Source organism: Pogoniulus pusillus, chromosome 15, assembly GCF_015220805.1.
Source record: "Pogoniulus pusillus isolate bPogPus1 chromosome 15, bPogPus1.pri, whole genome shotgun sequence".
Classification (NCBI taxonomy): domain Eukaryota; kingdom Metazoa; phylum Chordata; class Aves; order Piciformes; family Lybiidae; genus Pogoniulus; species Pogoniulus pusillus.
Genome location: NC_087278.1, coordinates 3123113 through 3143993, shown reverse-complemented (window position 1 = coordinate 3143993; position 20881 = coordinate 3123113). Strand labels below are relative to the sequence as shown.

At 48.9% G+C, this 20881-nt stretch overlaps 1 long non-coding RNA gene across 2 annotated transcripts in view; it reads right to left on the bottom strand.

The window, feature by feature from the left end:
- The window catches only part of LOC135181526 (uncharacterized), a 102356-nt gene extending 86139 nt beyond the window's left edge, over nt 1-16217 (bottom strand). For both annotated transcript variants that reach the window (XR_010304907.1, XR_010304906.1), the window contains exon 1: nt 16017-16217. This is a non-coding gene — a long non-coding RNA (uncharacterized LOC135181526). The remainder of the gene's footprint in view (nt 1-16016) is intronic.
- Between the last annotated feature and the right edge of the window lie 4664 nt (nt 16218-20881).

The window sequence follows — 20881 nt, the reverse complement described above, 5'->3', positions numbered from 1 at the left end:
AGGCATACTCAGTTGCTTTACAGCACAATGGGCTCAGGCTGTAAATTATAACCCTGCATAATGGGTATTACCTTAATTAGATTTTAACTATATGCTGATGTGAAAGTGGAGGGGGTTTGTTTGCTGCTTTCTCAAGGTCTGCTGATAAAGACAGCATCTCTCATCCAAAATACATCAATACAAACAGCAGCTTCAATGGAGTATATATCCTCGTGACGTGAAGCGCAGAGCTTCCACGAACAGTCACCAGCCTGAAATGTTTCAATTGCATTTCAAAAGGCCATTTTTGCTCTGCTCTTCTGCCCCACTAGTGATTTATAGCAACCATTCCCCAAATGGACATGCAGAGAGGAAGAGGGCAGAGATGAAGAGACCCACAGCTGAAGAAGCAGACCCACTCATAAAGGCTTCATCTGTGCTGTGTGGTTTCAAGACATGTGACTGAAATCAAAGTCCAGCTTGGTCTTCAACTCAAACCAGAGATCATGGAATCAAACAGCTTGGAAGAGACCTCCAAGCTCATCCAGCTCAACCTAGCATCCAGCCCTGGCAAATCAGCCAGACCATGGCACTAAGTGCCTCATCCAGGCTTTGCTTGTACACCACCAGGGACAGCGACTCCACCACCTCCCTGGGCAGCCCACTCCAATGCCAATCACTCTCTCTGCCAACAACTTCCTCCTAACATCCAGCCTAGACCTCCCCTAGCACAGCTTGAGCCTGTGTCCCCTTGTTCTGTTGCTGGGTGCCTGGCAGAAGAGCCCAACCCCACCTGGAATTAGCAATATAAACAACTCACCTTCAACATTTCTCTCAGACTCTGCTTGTAAACTCAAGCCAACCCATAACTGCCTTTTATTTCTGTCACAGATTGCATTGATTACTTTTAAATCCCATTTACCACAGAGATGATCAGTGAAAAGATAAAGAAATAAATATCAGTATGATCAGTGGTGAAATAACTGCAGTGCTGTTTTCACTCATGATCTCACCTTTCAAAACCAATCTTCTTGAAGAGCATTTTCCCTTGGAGAAAATAAACCTCCCTCAGACAGCAATGTCAAATTTCATTGGAAATAATAGAGGAATAAAGCCAGGTCTTCCAGTGCTGGGTGGCTCATGGCCCTAAATTAGGACACCAGGACCCCTGATGCATGTACACTGACAGTCAGCATCTTAAAGGAGCCTGCAAGAAAGCTAGGGAGGAACTTTTGAGGCTGTCAGGTAGTGATAGGAGTGGGGAGAATGGAACTAAGCTGGAAATGGGGAGATTCAGACTGAGTGTGAGGAAAAGTTCAGTATGAGGATGGTGAGAGGCTGGAATGGGTTGCCCAGGGAGGTGGTTGAGGCTCCATGGCTGGAGGTGTTTGCGGCCAGGCTGGCTGAGGCTGTGGGCAGCCTGCTCTAGGGTAGGGTGTCCCTGGGCATGGCAGGGGGGTTGGAATTGGCTGCTCCTTGTGGTCCCTTCCAACCCTGACTGATTCTATGAGGAAATTAGTAACACCTACATCATCCTCATCTTTTCTTGTCTGGGTTTGGAGTGACAGGTCCCAAAACCAGAGGAGCATTCAGTCAGAAGAAAAGAGGAGAGGACATCTGCACAGCCACCAGGATGTGTGCAGGCATCACTCTCAGCCCATGGGAAGCCACCACTGAAAAACTGCTTTCATTTGGCAGCTTCCACCTGTCTCACTGTCTTGGTAACAGGAAGAAATATCAATAGGTGCTTAAATGTGCTGCTGACACCACACAGGCGTTAAAGGCTTAACCTCACTTCCTTCACATCAATTACTCCAGTGGAAACCAGGCATGGAGAGTTTTGTGTGTGACCTTCACAGCTGCATTGCTGCCTGCAACCACTGACCAAAATCCCTGCACACAGACTGCTCCTTCCTTCCCACGTCTCTGCTTGCCACACACAGACATCAAATTTCATCTTCAGAGCCTTGTCACCCTTCTCTGGACACCTTCCAGCACCTCAACATCTCTCTTGAATTGAGGAGCCCAGAACTGGACACAGCACTGCAGGGGTGGCCTGAGCAGTGCTGAGCACAGGGGCAGAAGAACCTCCCTCATCCTGCTGGCCACACTGCTCCTGAGCCAGCCCAGGATGCCACTGGCTCTCTTGGCCAGTGCAAAGCAACTACCTAGTGATGACTGATGAAGAATACTTCAGTAGCACCCATTTGTGAAGTACAGATAATGTTATTGTCTCTAAGCAAGAATTAGCATTTGTATTTTAGAGAAATCACCACATGGATTAAAATGTCTTTAGGAAAATTAGTTTAGACTAAACTGTTTCAGGAAAGCTTCCTTCCAACCATCAACCCCACACCACCATGGCCATTAAACCATGTCCCAGAGGGCCATGTCCACTTGTTTCTTATAGAATCAACCAGGTTGGATTCCCAGCTCATCCAATCCAACCTAGCACCCAGCCCTGGCCAATCAACCAGACCATGGCACTAAGTGCTTCATCCAGGCTTTTCTTGAACATCTCTAGGGACAGTGACTCCAGCATTCTTTGAGGCTGCCCACAGAGATGATGTAGTGAAAAAATGCACATTGTCCTTGAAGCAACCCAACTTGCATCTCAGCAAAGAAGTTATTTCATTCCTGGCTTGGCTTTTGTTGTGGTTGAGTTTGCTGTGCGTTTGGCTCCTCTTAAACTTGAGGCCACTTTGTTCTAACCTTACCTAAGCAAATTGCTCCTTGCCACAGTGCCCTGTCAATGATAATCCTGCATAATAAATTGGTGCTAACACTTCACAACGACATTTTCTGAGGGTGCCTGGAAACACATCTGCAAGAAAGGGTTTATTGAGAACTAAGGTTGTATGCTAAAATAACAACGTTTGTATCCCCTCTCCCTCACAGCTGCCGATGATTACAGGCTCAAGATGAAACATATGCAGAGAGGCTTGCTCTGAAAATACAGCCCTTAACTACTGGCCTTTTATTTGGCTGTTTACCTTTTGATCTGGCTCTTGACATCCACAGTTTCTAATCAACAAGCATTTTCCAAAGCATTCACATTTTCCATTAAAGATGCAGGCAGAAATAGTTCAGTGCAGATGAAGGAAACACTTTCAGTCCCTTCTTGGGGCTGGCTGCCTCTGAAACCTTCCCTGCCTACTTCACCCGAACAGAATGCTGTTGGAAAGGAACCTGTGATGGTCTCTGGGGTCAAGAGTGGCTGAGAACAGCCAGAAAGAGAGGGAGCTGGGAGCTAGGAGCTGAAGAGGAGGCAGCAGTGTGCCCAGGTGGGCAGCAAAGCCAATGGCATCCAGGGCTGGCTCAGGAGCAATGTGGCCAGCAGGACAAGGGAGGTTCTTCTGCTCCTGTACTTAGCATTGGTCAGACCACACCTTGAGTGCTGTGTCCAGTTCTGGGCTCCTCAGTTCAAGAGAGATGTTGAGGTGCTGGAAGGCGTCCAGAGAAGGGCAGCAAGGCTGGAGAGGGGCATGGAGCACAGCCCTGTGAGGAGAGGCTGAGGGAGCTGGGGCTGTGCAGCCTGCAGCAGAGGAGGCTCAGGGCAGAGCTCACTGCGGTCTACAACTACCTGAAGGGAGGCTGTAGCCAGATGAGGTTGGGCTCCGCTGCCAAGCACCAGAAGGTGGCAACAGACTCTCAATTGTGCCAGGGGAGGTCTAGGCTGGCTGTTAGGAGGAAGTTGTTGGCAAAGAGAGCGATTGGCATTGGAATGGGCTGCCCAGGGAGGTGGTGGAGTCACTGACCCTGGGGGTGTTGAAGAAAAACCTGGATGGGGAACTTAGTGCCATGGTCTAATTGACTGGATAGGGTTGGACTGGATCTCTTGGAGGTCTCTTCTAACCTGGTTGATTCTATAGCCAGAGCTGAACAAGTCAGACACCTGTGCCCAAAGATGCAACATGCAGCCCTGCTGTCTTCTCTGCATGCTGCTTTTGAGGACTGATTCATTTCAGTGTGCCAGAGTCTGATTTCCTAAGCCCTTTAATGAATGAAAGGACCTTGAAGTCTAAGCACAGGATGCAAACTCGTTTTGGAAACAAGCATTTGTTTGGTGTCTTTAAACATAACCTTTGGACATTAGTCTTAAGGGTAGCCACAATCAGTTCATTAACACAAAAGAAACAGCTGATGCTTAGGCAGGATGAAAGAGTAAACACAACTGATAGAAATAATCACCAAATTCTCTCTAATTTCACTAAAAAAAAAGTCACTGATGTTGGATGAAGCTTTGAAGGTCACTTCATCTAAACCTCCTTCTCAACACAGGGTCAACTACAGCACATTGTTCAGGGCTGCATCCAGCCAGGTTTTCATTATCTCTGAGGATGAAGACTCTGAGCAGCCTGGTCCAGTGTTCAATCACCCTTAAAGAATAAAGATTTGTTGCATGCAGACAGTTTCCTTCACTTGTTAGCACCCACTGCCTCTCCTGCTGTCACTGAGGAGAGCCTGGCTCCATCTTTTTTACTCCCCCCTCAGCAGGTGCTTACATAACTGGGTTAAGATGGCAACTTAAGCTGTGCCAGGGCAGGTCTAGGCTGGATGTTAGGAGGAAGTTGTTGGCAGAGAGAGTGATTGCCATTGGAATGGGCTGCCCAATGAGGTGGAGTCACTGTCCCTGGAGGTGTCCAAGCAAAGCCTGGATGAGGCACTTAGTGCCATGGTCTGGTTGACTGGATAGGGCTGGGGCATAGGTTGGACTGGATGAGCTTGAAGATTTCTTCCAACCTGGTTGATTCTATGATCTCCACCACCTCCCTGGACAGCCCATTCCAATGGCAAATCACTCTCTGAGTCTTGAACACCTCCAGGGAGGGACTATCCACAGCCTCCCCAGACAACCTATTCCAATATCTCACCATCCTCACCAGAAAGAATTTCTTCCTAACCTCCTGTCTAAATCTACCCTGTTCAAGCTTCAATCTATTCCCTGTCATCCTACAAGCCCTTGTAAAAAGCCCTTTCCCAGCTTTCCTGATGGCTTCTTTGAGGTAGCAGAGTTGTGGGAATGCCAAAAGCAGCATAGCTGAACAAGTGCATCTCTACAGTCTCAGAAGGACAAAAAGGGAAGAATAAAACCCATAGAAACTATTATAACCTTCAGAACTGCCAACACAACAACACTGGATTTACCCTTACAGATACATTAACTGCTAGCCTTGGCCATGTGGAATCTCCAGGACTGTGTATGTATAAGTCACCCACACACATGAGCCTACAAAATAAGGGCATACTTTAGATCATAGGTCTTGTAAGAACTTCTGAGCAAGCACAAGAGTAAATATAGCTGAAGTTTGAAATCCTTCCTGCAATGATTCATTTGTTTGTGCCTTGTGCATCAGGACCTCTACATTAGAGCAATGAAACTGCCTTCCCCTGCGTGGGCAGGGCCTCCAGTGCTGTCAAAGCTACTGAAACACTCAGAATAAGCCCAGGTCTTAATCACAAGGGGCTTAGACCTACCTTAAAACATTTCATTTCCTGCCCTTACTTTGGAAGTTGAATTGCAGCTTCCCAGATCACACAGTCCAACTCCTTGTACCAGAACTTTATGTAAGACCCTGTCTTGCAAAAATGTATTAACATAGGAGGCTCAGGGGGGACCTCATTGCTGTCTACAACTATCTGAAGGGAGGCTGTAGCCAGGTGGGGTTGGGCTCTTCTGCCAGGCAACCAGCAACAGAACAAGGGGACACAGTCTCAAGTTGTGACAGGGCAGGTCTAGGCTGAATGTTAGCAGGAAGTTCTTGAGAGAAAGAGAGATTGGCATTGGAATGGGCTGCCCAGGGAGGTGGAGGAGTCACCATCCCTGGAGGTGTTGAAGCAAAGCCTGGATGAGGCACTTAGTGCCATGGTCTAGATGATTGGCTAGGGCTGGGTGCTAGGTTGGACTGGATGATCTTGGAGGTCTCTTCCAGCCAAGTGCCTCATCCAGTCTTTTCTGGAACACCTCCAGGGATGGTGACTCCACCACCTCCCTAGGCAGCCCATTCCAATTGTTTTAACATTCACACCCCTGATATTCTTCCTTTGTGCTCCAGGATCTTTAAGTACAAATTCAACTTCCCCCTGCTATGCACAAAGCAGCAATGCAAATGATGTCGAATCTCTTTCTCTTCAGGTATAAAACTTGCTGCTAGAGACTAAGCAGCAAAGTTGGAAGGCAGAGCCTTATTAAATATTAACATTTTGCTAGATTTTTATATTCCATTTCAATCTATCTGTGCCCAATACCCATCCATTCCCCCCCCCACTGGCAGAAGCCGAGCAGGTGTGCAGGTAGCCGGTTACCAAGACAACGCACTGGCAAGGGATTAGAGCAGACACTTGTATGTGTAGAAGTCTGAATAATGCAAACACTGCTAAGTGATACATTTTTCATTATCCCAACATCACATGATGTTTTATGCCGTTTCATTTTATTTATTCCCCCCCCCGCTCTTGCCTGTTGAACATGCTCCTGTTAAGAACCCAATCCAAACCTCGCAAGCAAACGTAACAACTCTAACAAGGAAAATAACACTTCAGACATCTCTGTCGTGGGCTGGAGTTATCCAAACATCTGCTCCCTTCCCTGCATCTCACATTTAGGAGAGCTGAGCAGCAAGGCACAGGTATTTATAACAATCCAAAAGTAGCAAGGTGAAGAAAACATAGAATCAACCAGGTTGGAAGAGACCTCCAAGATATCCAGTCCAACCTAGCACCCAGCCCTAGCCAATCCACTAATGGGCTACACCAGATGATCCTTCCAGGTGCCTTCTAGCTCCTGATATTCTACAGTATGGCTTGCTCCATACTTCTCAGTCATAGTACACTTCAACTGCACCAAAACATGTCATAGAATCATAGGACCTGTCTACCACTTCCTACCAGCTCATCCAGGAAAGCATAAAACCAAACAAGTAGACCTTGTTACATAGAATCACAGAAGGATAGGGCTTGGAAGAGAGCTCTGGAGATCAAGCCCAACCTGCAAAGCAGGATCACCTAGGGCAGCCCACACAAGAGAGTATCCAGATGAGCTTTGAAATTCTCCAGAGAAAGATCACAACTTCCTCAGGCAGCCTGTTCCAATGCTGTGTCACTCTGACTGCAAAGTTTCTCCTCGTGCTGAGGTGTATTTTCCTGTGTCTCAGTTGACATCCATTGCCCCTAGTCCCACCACAGGACACCACTGAGAAGAGGTTGGCACCTTCTCGATAGCCAAGCCTCAGACATTTGTAAACATTAACAGGGTCCCCTCTCAGTCTTCTCTTCTCCAGGCCGCCCAGCCCCAGGGCTTTCAACTGCTCCTCATGCTCCGGTCCATTAACCATCCTCACAGCCCTCTCTTGGGCTCTCAGGTATGTCACTTCCTTCTGGCCACACGCTCTTTAATGCACCTTCTTGGTCACAGGACACATAGCTGTCCCATGGATAACTTCCTGTCCACCACGACTCCAGATCCCTTCTCCACAGAGATGCTTTTCACAGAATCAACCAGGTTGATTCTAGTCCTTCCAGAACTGGAATCCAGGTTGGAAAAGAGCTTCAAGAGCATCAAGTCCAACCTATCACCTAACCCTTCTAATCAACTAAACCATGGCATCAAGTGCCTCATCCAGTCTCCTCTTAAACACCTCCAGGGATGGTGACTCCACCATCTCCCTGGGCAGCCCATTCAGCAGCTCAACCCTTGATCCACTACAGAACACATCAACAAACAAGATCCAACTCCTCTGTTTCGTAATTCAGCAATTATACCTCCACTTCATTCATTATGATCATCAGTACTGCACCAAGTGCTGAAGTCTCCTCCCGTGGATGTAATGTGTTGGCACTGTCATTCATGAAGATGAGCCAGCAGCACGCCCAGGTAGCCAAGAGAGCCAATGGCATCCTGGGCTGGTTCAGGAGCAGTGTGGCCAGTAGAATGAGGGAGGTTACTGTGCCCCTGTACTCAACACTGCTCAGGCCACACCTTGAGTGCTGTGTCCAGTTCTGGGCCCCTCAATTCAAGAGAGATGTTGAGGTGCTGGAAGGTGTCCAGAGAAGGGCAGTAAGACTGGTGAGGGGCCTGGAGCAGAGCTCTGTGAGGAGAGGCTGAGGGAGCTGGGGGTGTGCAGGAGCCTGCAGCAGAGGAGGCTCAGGGCAGAGCTCATTGCTGTCTGCAGCTGCCTGCAGGGAGGCTGTAGCCAGGTGGGGTTGGGCTCTTCTGCTAGACGACCAGCAACAGAACAAGGGGACACAGACTCAAGCTGTGCCAGGGGAGGTCTAGGCTGGACCATCAAAGATGCTTCAAGCTATTTATCAAAGTCCAATCTCCTCAAAAGTGCTGGAATTGACCTGTGATTCATGTCATTATGAACTTATCACTGAGCACCATAGAACACAGAGGCACATAGAATGGTCTGGGCTTGGAAGGGACCCCCAAACATCTAGTCCATCCCCTCTGCAGTCAACAGGGAGACCTCAACTACATCAGGTTGCCCAGAGGCCTGTTGAGCCTCACTTTGAATATCTCCAGAGAAGGGACCTTAGCCACCTCCCTGGGCAAACTGTTCCAGTGTTCCACCACCCTCACAGTAAAGAACTTGTTCCTAACATCCTACCTAAATCTGCTCTTCTCTAGTTTGAAGCCATTGCCTCTCATCCTGGCACTGCAGGCCTTTATAAACAGTCTCTCTTATCCTTCTTGTGGCCCCATTCAGGTACTGGTAGGTTGCTCTTGGATCCCCCTGGAGCATCCTTTTCCCCAGGCTGCACATGCCCAGCTCCCTCAGCCTGTCCTCATAGCAGAGGTGCTCCAACCCCCTGACCATTTTTGTGACCCCATTTCCTAGAATGGGGTCTAGAAATGAAACTACTTGTGAGAAACCTGAACATTCAGCAATTAAGGATAGAGCCTCAAGTGCTGAGTGCTAAAAAATGGGCATGGGATGCTGAAGTTGATGGAAGTGAAGTAAGCACCTGCATATTTCACAGACCACTGCAGCTCCCCACCCTCAAACCCCTTCAGGGCTGCCTAGTGCAATGCTGAGCAGCATCCCGGTCTAACAGCATGAAGCTTTGGGCAAGGAACAGACTAAACAGCACACTCAGAGTTTCAAAAGGTAGGTAAAAGGCATCACAGATCAGAGTGAAGCAAGAGAAGCAAACCACTCTTGCTACAGCATCGCAAAGGGCTGAGGATGTTCAGGAGCAGCAGAACAGAATTTGCACTCTCAAAGTAGGACCAGAAAACAAACCACTTTGTTTTGGTTCTTATGGATTTTGGTGGGGGGGGATAGTTTTGTGAACTTCAAACCTGGTGACCTTCACAATATAAGCACAATTTCTGAAGCACATTTGCAGCAGTAAGACTGCAAAAGGCTAAGCAATGGTGACCTCAGTGGCAGCACAGAGCAGAGTTTGTGCTGGAGAGATCACAGGCGTCTGAGTAATTATCCACACAGCTCCACACAACCCCTTTCTCTCCCCACACACAACCTCTTTCTCTCCAACCATTTCAGAGCTTTTGCTTGATGAACCTTTTTTGTGTGTGTGTTGATGTAGTGATCAATTATATAGATTTCAGGCTGGTGCATTTGCCAAAGCAATTGTCATTTCAGTTAGCTCTGCTGTTGCCAAGCTTCAGTCTCTAAGCTTTCTTCATTAGAAATCATGTTTGTATCAACAGATACTGCATTTGCCTACAGGATTTCCCTTGCAGAAGGGCACTCTGCTAGAAGGACTTTTAAAGAGGTAACAAACACATCCCTGTTCAATTTTAATTACCATGGAAAGAGATATCCCCTGTAGTACCTGGCAACCCAAACACGACAGAGCAGAGGTTTCAACTGAGCTTCTCATGAAGCTGATCAGCTCTTCCCTGCAAACAGTTCTGTTACAGAATATTTTCTTTCCTTGAGGTTGTTTATTATGTCTTTAAAAGAGAATCTAATTTTACATGATTAGTAAGAATCCTAAAGACTAAGAGCTCCAAGAGATTCAGTGTACATACACTAATCATGGCCATTCTGGTAGCCAGTATTACATGTGAATAACTGCTTGGACAACCTGTACTGGTCTCCAGCAGCCAAATCTGGGTGAGAAATACAATCCCCACACTCAAATACAACCCAGCAGCTTCTCATTCATAAAATAAATCATTTGTGTACCAAAGGGATACCTTCAAAAGCAGCTATAGTGTCATACAATCACAGAATCAAGCAGGTTGGAAGAGAGCTCCAAGCTCATCCAGCCCAACCTAGCACCCAGCCCTAGCCAGTCAACCAGACCATGGCACTAAGTGCCCCAGCCAGGCTTGGATTCAACACCTCAAGGGACAGTGACTCCACCACCTCCCTGGGCAGCCCATTCCAATGCCAATCATTCTCTCTGACAACAACTTCCTCCTAACATCCAGCCTAGACCTCCCCTGCCACAACTTCAGGCTGTGCCCCTTGTTCTGCTGCTGCTTGCCTGGCAGCAGAGCCCGACCCCACCTGGCTACAGCCTCCCTGCAGGCAGCTGTAGACAGCAATAAGCTATGCCCTGAGCCTCCTCTTCTGCAGGCTGCACACCCCCAGCTCCCTCAGCCTCTCCTCACAGGGCTCTGCTCCAGGCCCCTCCCCAGCCTTGCTGCCCTTCTCTGGACACCTTCCAGCACCTCAACATCTCTCTTGAATTGATGATCCCAGAACTGGACACAGCACTCCAGGGGTGGCCTGAGCAGTGCTGAGCACAGGGGCACAAGAACCTCCCTTGTCCTGCTGCCCACACTGCTCCTGAGCCAGCCCAGGATGCCATTGGCTCTGCTGCCCACCTGGGCACACTGCTGCCTCAGCTCCTCTCTTCCAGCACCCCCAGGTCCCTCTCTGCCTGGCTGCTCTCAGCCACTCTGTCCCCAGCCTGTAGTGCTGCTTGGGTTTGTTTTGGCCAAAGTGTAGAACCCTGCCCTTGGCCTTGTTCAATCTCGTCTCATTGGCCTCTGCTCACCAGATAAGACTGATTTGCAGATGCAGGGAGCTGCAGCTACTTGCTTTCTGTTAGAGTACCAGAACACAGTCTCAGCTTGTAACACAGACTGGAGGCACACCCCAGTTGAGGTCCTTGCTGTGTCTGTCTGTCACCTCAGCTTTGTGGGGGCTGAATTTTAGCTGCTCTGCTTGGCCACTGCTATCAAATCAATTAGCTGTTCCTCTGGATGGTGAGGCAATGTAGGAGATCATGGTAGGAAATTACCACTCAGGGCGTTGTAGTGCACATCATCTTTGTGTATGCATTGACAGAAATGCATGTCCAAGAATAACTCTCCCTGTAAGAGCTCTCAGCTGAAAATGTTTCCTATACACGTGCCTGTAGCTGTCTCTTGCTGTGCAGAGAGAGAAGTGAAGCAACTGCAGCTCTATCAATTTTAGAGGCTTAGAGTGGAGAGGACAACAGCTGGATTTTATAATCTGTATACCTGGCTTTGGGGGCTTGATTTTACTTCCCTTCTTGGTGGGAGCAAAGAAACAGTTTAGTAAACACTACTAATGCTCAGTGGCTGGGGCAGCACTGGATTTGGTAAAAACCTTATCTGAAATCCTTCATTTTAACTACCAGAATCAACAGAACTATGAGGTTGATTATAGAAATGGTATTCAAAAGCCTGGAGAGGATGGACAGCAATGTTTGCTCTCTTTAATGAAAGAGGAATTAACAGCTGGATGCAGAATGTAGTCTTTATCAATGCACAGAACCATTGAATCAACCAGGTTGGAAGAGACCCGACAGAGAACTGCCAATGGACATGGGCAGCCTGTAATAGTAGGAAGCTACTTACACCTGTGCAAGCAAAATGATTACAGATGCAGAAAGGAAGATGGCATCTTCAGTGAAAGAGAGAGATCCCACTAAGTCCTGCTGGCTCTCAGTAAGCAGAACACCTGAAGCCCTCCCTCACATTGAACACAGTACCAGTACACCAAAAAATAGCATACATTTACTCCTTTCCTAAGTAGTAATTAAATAGCTTTAAACCATGAGAGCCTACAGCAAGGGACCTCTGTCAGAGGACTTATTCCATGAACACACTGAATGCCTTCTGCAAAAAAAGGTATCACAGAACCTCTTAGATTGGCAAAGACCTTCAAGCTCCTCGAGTCTAATCATTAGTCTCACACTGACAACTCCTTGACTAAACCAAATCCCTCAGCACAACATCTCATCACTATGAATCGCTAGGGTTGGAAAGGACCACCAGGATCAGCCACTACACCACTAGCATCACATCCACACTCCTTTTAAACACCTCCAGGGATGGAGACTCCACCACCTCCCTGGGCAGCCTGTTCCAGTGCCTGACCACCTGCTCAGTAAAGAACTTCCTCCCAACAGCCAACCTAAACCTCCCCTGCTGCTACTTGAGGCCATTTCCTCTTGTCCCAAATTACTAATGATAGAACAAGAGAGCAGCTCCAGCCTCACTACAACCTCCTTTTAGGTAGTTGTAGAGGGCAATAAGGTCCCCTCTCAGCCTCCTCTCCTCCAGACTGAACACCCCCAGCTCCCTCAGCCACTCCTCATAGCTCATGTTTGCCAGACCTCTCCCCAGCCCCATTGCCCTTCTCTGCACCCACTCCAGCACACACTAGTCTCAGTGAGATAGAACAGCCATCGACTGCAGATGCAGCTCCAACTAATCCAACTTGCCTTTGCTTGGCACTTTTGGAGCTAAGGTCTATTTTCTCTAATAAAATTGAAGTCAGGGTACCTGAACCTTCATGGAAAAAAAAAAGCTGTGGCTTTCTTAGCAGAGCCACAATGGAGTCAGCTCAGACTCCTAGGGGCTAACCTGCTGCCCTGATTTAGTCCTAACAAACCTGCAGCTGTGACTGAAAGACACAGGTGGATCTGGGCTGAATCCTTTCAGCACTAATTCTGGCAAGGTTGGCTAAAGCAGCATTAGCATAGCACAGAATCTGGATTCCTTTCTGGTCTACTGCTCCAATCTCATAAGCTCCCCAGAAACTCCAACAGCTCTTCACTGACCTGACCTTGTTCTAGCAGGGCTCACAAGCTCAGGCAATACCAAAATCAGCAGCAATATTGTGGTGACCCAGGAACAGCACAGCTTGGTCTTAATCTCACAGTAGTAGAGCTTCCAAACCCTGACAGAACTGAGCAGGACCTTCACAAGCCCAGCTCTGCCATCTTCTTTTGCAGTCTGCCCTCACACTGATGGCTGGCATCTGGTTGTATTCCTGCAACAGGACACGAGATGTAGGCATCTCCTCCCACCACCCAGCATTGCCTGCTTATTCCTACTTTCCCTACCTCTTCTCACAATGATCCTCTGTGGAGAAGGAGGAGGAAGGGCAATTGACTGATACTACATGGTGCCAAACACACCAAACCAAGCAGGACAGCTGCTTTATGATAAGGCTAGTACAGTAAAGCCCTCATCTTCTGCCTCAAGTCAGACTGCTTCAGCTTCCAGAGTTTGGAATCACAAAATGTCAGGGGCTGGAAGGGACCTGCAGAACTCATCCAGTCCAACCCCCCTGCAGAGCAGGATCACCTATACCAGATCACACAGGAACACATCCAGGTGGGGTTGGAGTATCTCCACAGAGGAAGACTCCACCACTCCCTGGATGACCTGTTCCAGGGTTCTGTCACACTCACAGGGAAAGAAATCATCCTCCTGTTTCCATGAGACTTCCTATGCCTCAGCTTCCACCCATTGCCCCTTGTCCTGGCACTGGCCCCACCCAGCAGAGCCTAGCTCCAGCCTCATTGCACTCACCTGCACACACTGATAACCACTGCTGAGATCACCTCTCAGCCTCCTTTTCTCCCAGCACACAGCCCCAGCTCCCTCAGGCTCTGCTCCTAACAGAGCTGTTCCATTCCCTGCAGCATCTTTGTGGCTCTATGCTGCTCACTCTCAAGCAGTTCTATGTCCCTCTGGATAGCTCACAGTGAACACCTCTTAGGGCAGCCAACACTACAGCCCATGGCTGGCCTATGCTTCTGACCCAGAGAAGCCAAGCCAAGTGTAAGTGGAGCAGTGTAGCCCTCACCTGAAATGCATACATGGCTCCTCAAACAAACTGCTATCTCCACACTCCTCTTCCAACAAACTAAGTGATGCTGAGCAGCAAAGCAGGCAGGACAGCTAGTAAGGAGGAAGCAAAATCCAACAGACCTTATTGCTGTCAAGCCTGGGTGGCAGAAGAGTCTTAATCACAGACCACCGAAAGAACTGGTACATGAAATTGCAAGCCTGATAGCATAGGTATTAAATAAATCCATCAAATGAGGGAGGACCCCATGAGTGAAGAAAACCCAAGCATGCTGCCTGCACTTGAAAGTAAAGATAGAGGAGGGGAGGAAAAAAAGAAGTCATTTTGGTGGTACAGACAGATCAGTCATCTACAGATAGCACACAAACCTTGGGAAAAGAATGGGAAACAGAGGAATCAAATGAATTACAGAAGATAGAGCATGTCACATTAGGCCAAAATCTTTCTTTTCAATTTTATCCCCACCAAAAAAAAAAAAAAGTGGGGACTGTAATCTATCTGGATTTTAATAAATCATCTCTCAAAGCACTACCTAAGCTAAGGGGAAAGTGGGGAAAGGTGGCAGGAGATGGGCAAGGTCCTGCAGCTGGGTAGAGGCAATGCCAAGCACAACTCCAGGCTGGGCAGTGAGTGGCTGGAAAACAGCCCTGAGGAGAGGGACTTGGGGGTGCTGCTGGAGGAGAAGCTCAGCAGGAGCCAGCAGTGTGCACTTGCAGCCCAGAAAGCCAAGCAGAGCCTGGGCTGCAGCAGGAGCAGTGTGGCCAGCAGGGCCAGGGAGGGGATTCTCCCCCTCTGCTGTGCTCTGCTGAGACCCCACCTGGAGTACTGTGGGCAGGACTGGAGGGGAATGGAGCAAAGCTGGAGGTGAGGAGGAAGTTGCTCAGCATGAGAGTGGTGAGAGGCTGGGATGGGTTGCCCAGGGAGGTGTTTAAGGCCAGGCTGGCTGAGGCTGTGTGCAGCCTGCTCTAGGGTAGAGTGTCCCTGGGCATAGCAGGGGGCTTGGAACTGGCTGCTCTTTGTGGTCCCTTCCAACCCTTACCAAGTCTATTATTCTATGTATAAGTCAGGCAAACTACTTGAAAGGAGAAAAGCAACTGAAAGTATGAGGGAGAAACCTCCTCACTAAAGAAGTTCTTTCCAAATGCTCTGCAAGGAGCATGGGGAATGAACAAGAGACAAAGTTTAACAGTGCAAGACACAATGAGAATTGCTACAGTGCAGGATAATTCCATTGGGAGAGCAGGAAAGGGCAGCCATGAGAACAGGGAAATGCAACTACTGATGTTTTCAGGACTGTTTTGTAGAAGGTCCCTGAGGCTGACCACAACTTTGAGGTAGATCACTTTATACTGAGCCTTCTAAAGCAAACCACAACTTTTCTGCAGCAGACTTAGGTTGCCAAGCACAAGAAAACTAGACTCTACCAGAAAAAAAAGCCTAGGATATTCAAATTGAGTAGGGAAGACAACAGCAGGCAGAAGGGACTGTACCCTGAGCTCCTCTTTCCCACCAAACCCCTTCAAGGGCAGGTCTCTACTTCCTGGCTTGACTCTTTAGGAGCTTTCTGAATCACAACCAACTCCACATAGTTCACTTGGAGGCCACTGCTCTCCATAGCCTGTTTGTCTTTCAGACTCCCCTGCTCACAGAAGCAGCCTCACTCTCTCTTCTGAAGGCTGAAATCTTTGTCCAAGTCTCTTAAAAAAACCATTTCAGAAAGAAAGAAAGACAACAAACACTGCACACTGTGGCAGCAACAGGATGCCACCAGCAGCACCCCACAAGCACATGGAGAGCTTTGATTACAGGCAGCACCAACGTTCCAGTCAGCTCAGCATGGAAAAACAAAGCCAGGGAAGTGCAGAGAACCCCACACAAGCACAAGGAGCGTTTAGGGTAGCAGAGAAGACCTCTTCAGCCTCCTCAAAACCGCAGCACACAGAGCAAAACCCACCCAAGAAACATCTTGAGCATGAACCTGCTTACCTGGCACCACGGGGGCAGCACTGTCGAATCAGCCAGCCGAGGAGCTCAGAGCTGCTTCAGGTCTGTCTACGGCAGCACAAACTGCAGCAACACTACAGCAAGCCGAGGGGGCAGAAGCCATGGTGAGTCTCTTCAGCCAAAAAGAGAAAGAGCAGCCCTTCAAATCCAGGCACAGAGGGGAATAACCCACGGACACAAACTCACACTGCAAGGGTTTGGCTGCTGAGAAGATGGTTCTGGAAGAGCTTTTAAGCAAGTGTGGCTGATGAGGAGGTGGGGCTGAATTAGCTCTGAAAAGCTTCACCTGGAGAAGATTAGTTACACCTGGTGGGGTCAGCACCTGGGCACTGCAGCACTGCCTGGTGAGGGGAGGCTGAGGGACCTGGGGCTGCTTAGTCTGGGGAAGAGAAGACTGAGAGGGGATTTGTTTAAAGTTTCTGAATCTCTGAGGCTGGGGGTCAGGAGGGGGGGACAGGCTCTGCTCACTACTCCCTGGGATAGGACTAGAAGCAATGGATGGAAGCTGCAGCACAGGAGGTTCCAGCTCAATACAAGGGGCAACTTCTTGACTGTAAAGGTCCCAGAGCCCTGGCACAGGCTGCCCAGAGAGGCTGTGGAGTCTCCTTCTCTGGAGCATTTCCAGGCCTCTCTGGATGTATTCTTGTGTGCCCTGAGCTAGATTGGTTAGTCCTGCTGTGGCAGGGGGGCTGGACTGGATGATCTCTTTGGGTCCCTTTCAACCCCTGATATCCTGTGAACTGGCTGGTGCTGCCCAGCAGCTGCAACACCAAACCAAGCCTCTGCCTGTGGATGCCACTTTCTTCTTGTGCCTTTCTCAATTCAGATGGCAGACCCTTCAGGACCACAATTGTGACTTCTTAGGTATAAACATGGTTCTTTATAGAAGCCCCAAAAAAGGCTTTACCAAACATACTATGGGGTGATGCAGCTGTGGCTGAAGCAGTGGAGCTTAGCAGGTCAGCACCACAACAGGTGAAACTGGTGTCTGACATGGCAGCTCAGAAGGAATTCAAGAGACATGTTGAGATATTGGAACATGTCCAGAGAAAGATGATGAAGCTGCTGAGAGGTCTGGAGCACAGCCCTGTGAGAAGAGGCAGAGGGAGCTGGGGGTGTGCAGCCTGCAGAAGAGAAGGCTGAGGGGGGACCTCGTTGCTCTACAACTACCTGCAGGGAGGCTGTAGTCAGGTGGGGTTGGGCTCTGCTGCCAGGCACCCAGCAACAGAACAAGGGGACACAGCCTGAATTTCTGCCAGGGGAGGTCTAGGCTGGATGTTAGGAGGAAGTTGTTGGCAGAGTGATTGGCATTGGAATGGGCTGCCCAAGGAGGTGGTGGAGTTGCCATCCCTGGAGGTGTTGAATCCAAGCCTGGCTGAGGCACTTAGTGCCATGGTCTGATTGACTGGCTAGGGCTGGGTGCTGTGTTGGACTGGCTGAGCTTGGAGCTCTCTTCCAGCCTGGTTGACTCTATGATTTAACTCAGAATGGCTAAGCTGTCAGATCCCACCACTTGTATTTGCTGCCTCTTGTATGGCAGTGGTAAAACCCACCCTACAAATTCAATCCCACAGAATGCTAATCTAAACTCTTTGAAGACACAGCAAATAAACCCCTCAGGGCAGCTCTTGTGCTGGAAAACTTTTATCCTCTTTCAATCACACCTCAGGTGCAAGCCTACTAATGGCATGTTTTGCCAAAACAATGCAAGAACAGAGCAAAAGCAGATATATAATCAGACCTTAAAGAGGAGACACATGAACATCTTACCAGGTGAAAAGTATAAACACTCTGTCCACCTCAGTGCCAACAGACACTTATCTCTCTGTGAGAGAACTCCAAGTGCAAATGCAGTGGCAGTGCTTGCATTATGCAGAGGCAGAAATCAATGTGCCAAGCCTGGCACCCAGCCCCTTGCTCCAAAGACAGAATTTAGGATCTCACAGGGATGCATTCCTCATGCCTGCACAGCTCCTTCTAGAAACCAGAGAAGGATGAGGGTAGGGGACCTGAAAGCAAGGTCAAACATGTATCTCTGAATGTGAGCTTTGTGTCCAGTTCTGGGCTCCCCAGCTCAAGAGAGACAGGGAACTACTGGAGAGAGTCCAATGGAAGGCTACAAGGGTGATTGAGGGAATAGAAGATCTCCCTTAGCAGGAGGGCTGAGAGCCCTGGGGCTGTTTAGCCTGGAGAAAGCTGAAAGGGAATCTGAGCAATGTTTGCAAATACCTTAAGGGTGGTGTCAAGAAGAAGGCACCAGGCTCTTTTCAGTGGTACCCAGTAACAAGGCAAGGAACTATGGTTACAAACAGTAACACAGCAAGTTCCACCTCACCATGAGGAGGAACTCCTTTCCTGTAAGTGTGACAGAGCCCCGCAGCAGGCTGCCTGTGCTAGTTTGTGCCTAGAGAGGTTGTGGAGTCGCCTTCTTTGGAGACTTTCTAGACCTATCTGGATGTGTTCCTGTGTGCCCTGCCCTAGATGACCCTGCTTAGGCAGGGGGATTGGACTGGATGATCTCTGGAGGTCCCTTCCAACCCTTAACACTCTGATTCTGTGATTTCTGAGCAGCCACAGCACCTTTGAGTAGGGCTCCTGTCTTCCAAGGTAACCTCTCTCCATTTCCCACCCTGAGTCACCAGCGCCCATGTCCAAATCCTTACTCTCTCAATCCTTCCTTCTTCCCATCTCCTGACACAGCCTGGTTTGTTTCCTCCTGCTGGTCAGTTGGTGCTTCTGTGCTTCAGGATGCAGTTTAACCTCAGCCTGCAGCTACAGGGAGCTGCTTTTGGGCTCCTAATAACCCTGGGATGCAACATTCTTGCTTGCTCAGCGAGGACAGGACAGCCTGTGTTTAATTGCACAGCCACCACAGGTGAGCTTTCAGGATATCATTACTGACACATCTCTTTTTTTATTTTTCAGTGAATTCTAAACCTGGCATGAATTAAGTAGAAGCAGCAGAAGAAACATCTTCCTCCAAAAATGCAGACTTCTGCCAAGCCTACCCTGCAAAGCCCTTGATGCTGAGCTTGAAGGGGCTTCTGCAAGTGACAGAACAAACTTATCCTCCAAAAGAACCCTAAATGTTTTGAGGGGACAGCAAATAAACAAACAAACAGACAGCTGCTGTGCAAATTTGCCATCCTAATGCTTCAGTTTACTGCATGTGATGGTTTGGGTGTTCCCTGCACCCCTCACACTTTGGAAAATCACCCAGACTAGACTCAGGGGCTCTGGAAATTGAATGAAGCTTTGTATTTACAGCTTAGCACAAGATCCAAGCAGGTCTTTACAGTATATACAGCTATAGACAGAAATAGACAAGCTAAAAGGTAATACAGAAACACAACAGCCCTCTCAGAAACCTGAGTCCTTCCACCTTCCTCCCACCCCTCTACCTTACCCAAGATCTTGCCTTACATTCAAGGAAGATTGGAGGGTCAGCCAGGGGGGTTAGGAAGCAGGTGGATTAGTCACACAGACAGCAGGTTAGGTTAGAGAGAGAGGTTCAGCCCAAAGCCCAGGCAGCAACTGCCTTACCTATGTTTGTGTTCTTGTTCTTATCCATCTCAGCAAGCCTAGGAGTGCAGTAGACATCATCATTGTTTCCTTTTCATGGCCTATAGTTTAATTCTTCTCACCAAAACATTCTAGCTAGCTTCAAACTAGCACACTGCAGCTTACTGAGAGGGAGCTTTCAGACCTGAGAGAAAAAGAGCATTCCCACCCACAATTCATTATGTCAGATGCTTTGGATGCTTTGAACCTCACAGAATCACAGATTTAACCAGGTTGGGAAAGACCTCTGAGATCATCCAGTCCAACCTAACACCTTCTAATTAACTAACCCAGAGCACTAAGTGCCTCGTCCAGTCAACTTTTAACCACCTCCATGAATGGTGACTCCACCACCTCCCCAGGCAGCCCATTCCAATGCCAATCACTCATTCTGTGAAGAACTTCTTCCTAACATCCAGCCTGAACCTGCCCTGGAGCAGTCTGAGATCATGCCCTCTTGTTCTGTCCCTGGCAGAAGAGACCAACTCCACCTGGCTACAACCTCCTTTCAGGTAGTTGTAGAGAGCAATAGGAGTGAACTTTGTGTGGAGCTAAAGGAGTTCAGGTATCATAGAATCATAGAATCAAGCAGGTTGGAAGAGACCTCCAAGATCATCCAGGCCAACCTAGGACCCAGCCTTATCCAGTCAACCAGACCATGGCACTAAGTGCCTCATCCAGGCTTGTCTTGAACATCACCAGGGATGGGGACTCCACCACCTCCCTGGGCAGCCCATTCCAATGCCAATCACTCTCTTTGACAACAACTTCCAACTAGCATCCAGCCTAGACCTCCCCTGGCACAACTTGAGGCTGTGTGCCCTTGTTCTGTTGCTGGTTGCCTGGCAGAAGAGACCAACCCCACCTGGCTACAGTCTCCCTGCAGGGAGCTGTAGACAGCAATGAGGTCTGCCCTGAGCCTCCTCTTCTGCAGGCTGCACACCCCCAGCTCCCTCAGCCTCTCCTCATAGGGTTTGTGTTCCAGGCCCCTCCCCAGCTTTGTCACCTTTCTCTGGACACTTTCCAGCACCTCAACATCTCTCTGCAATGGAGGAGCCCAGAACTGGACACAGCACTCAAGGTGTGGCCTGAGCAGTGCTGAGTACAGGGGAAGAAGAACCAGAAGAACCTCCCTTGTCCTGCTGGCCACACTGCTCCTGAGCCAGCCCAGGATGCCATTGGCTCTGCTGCCCACCTGGGCACTGCTGCCTCATCTTCAGCTACTCTCTACCAGTATCTCCAGCTCCCTCTCTGCCTGGCTGCTCTCCAGCCACTCTGTCCCCAGC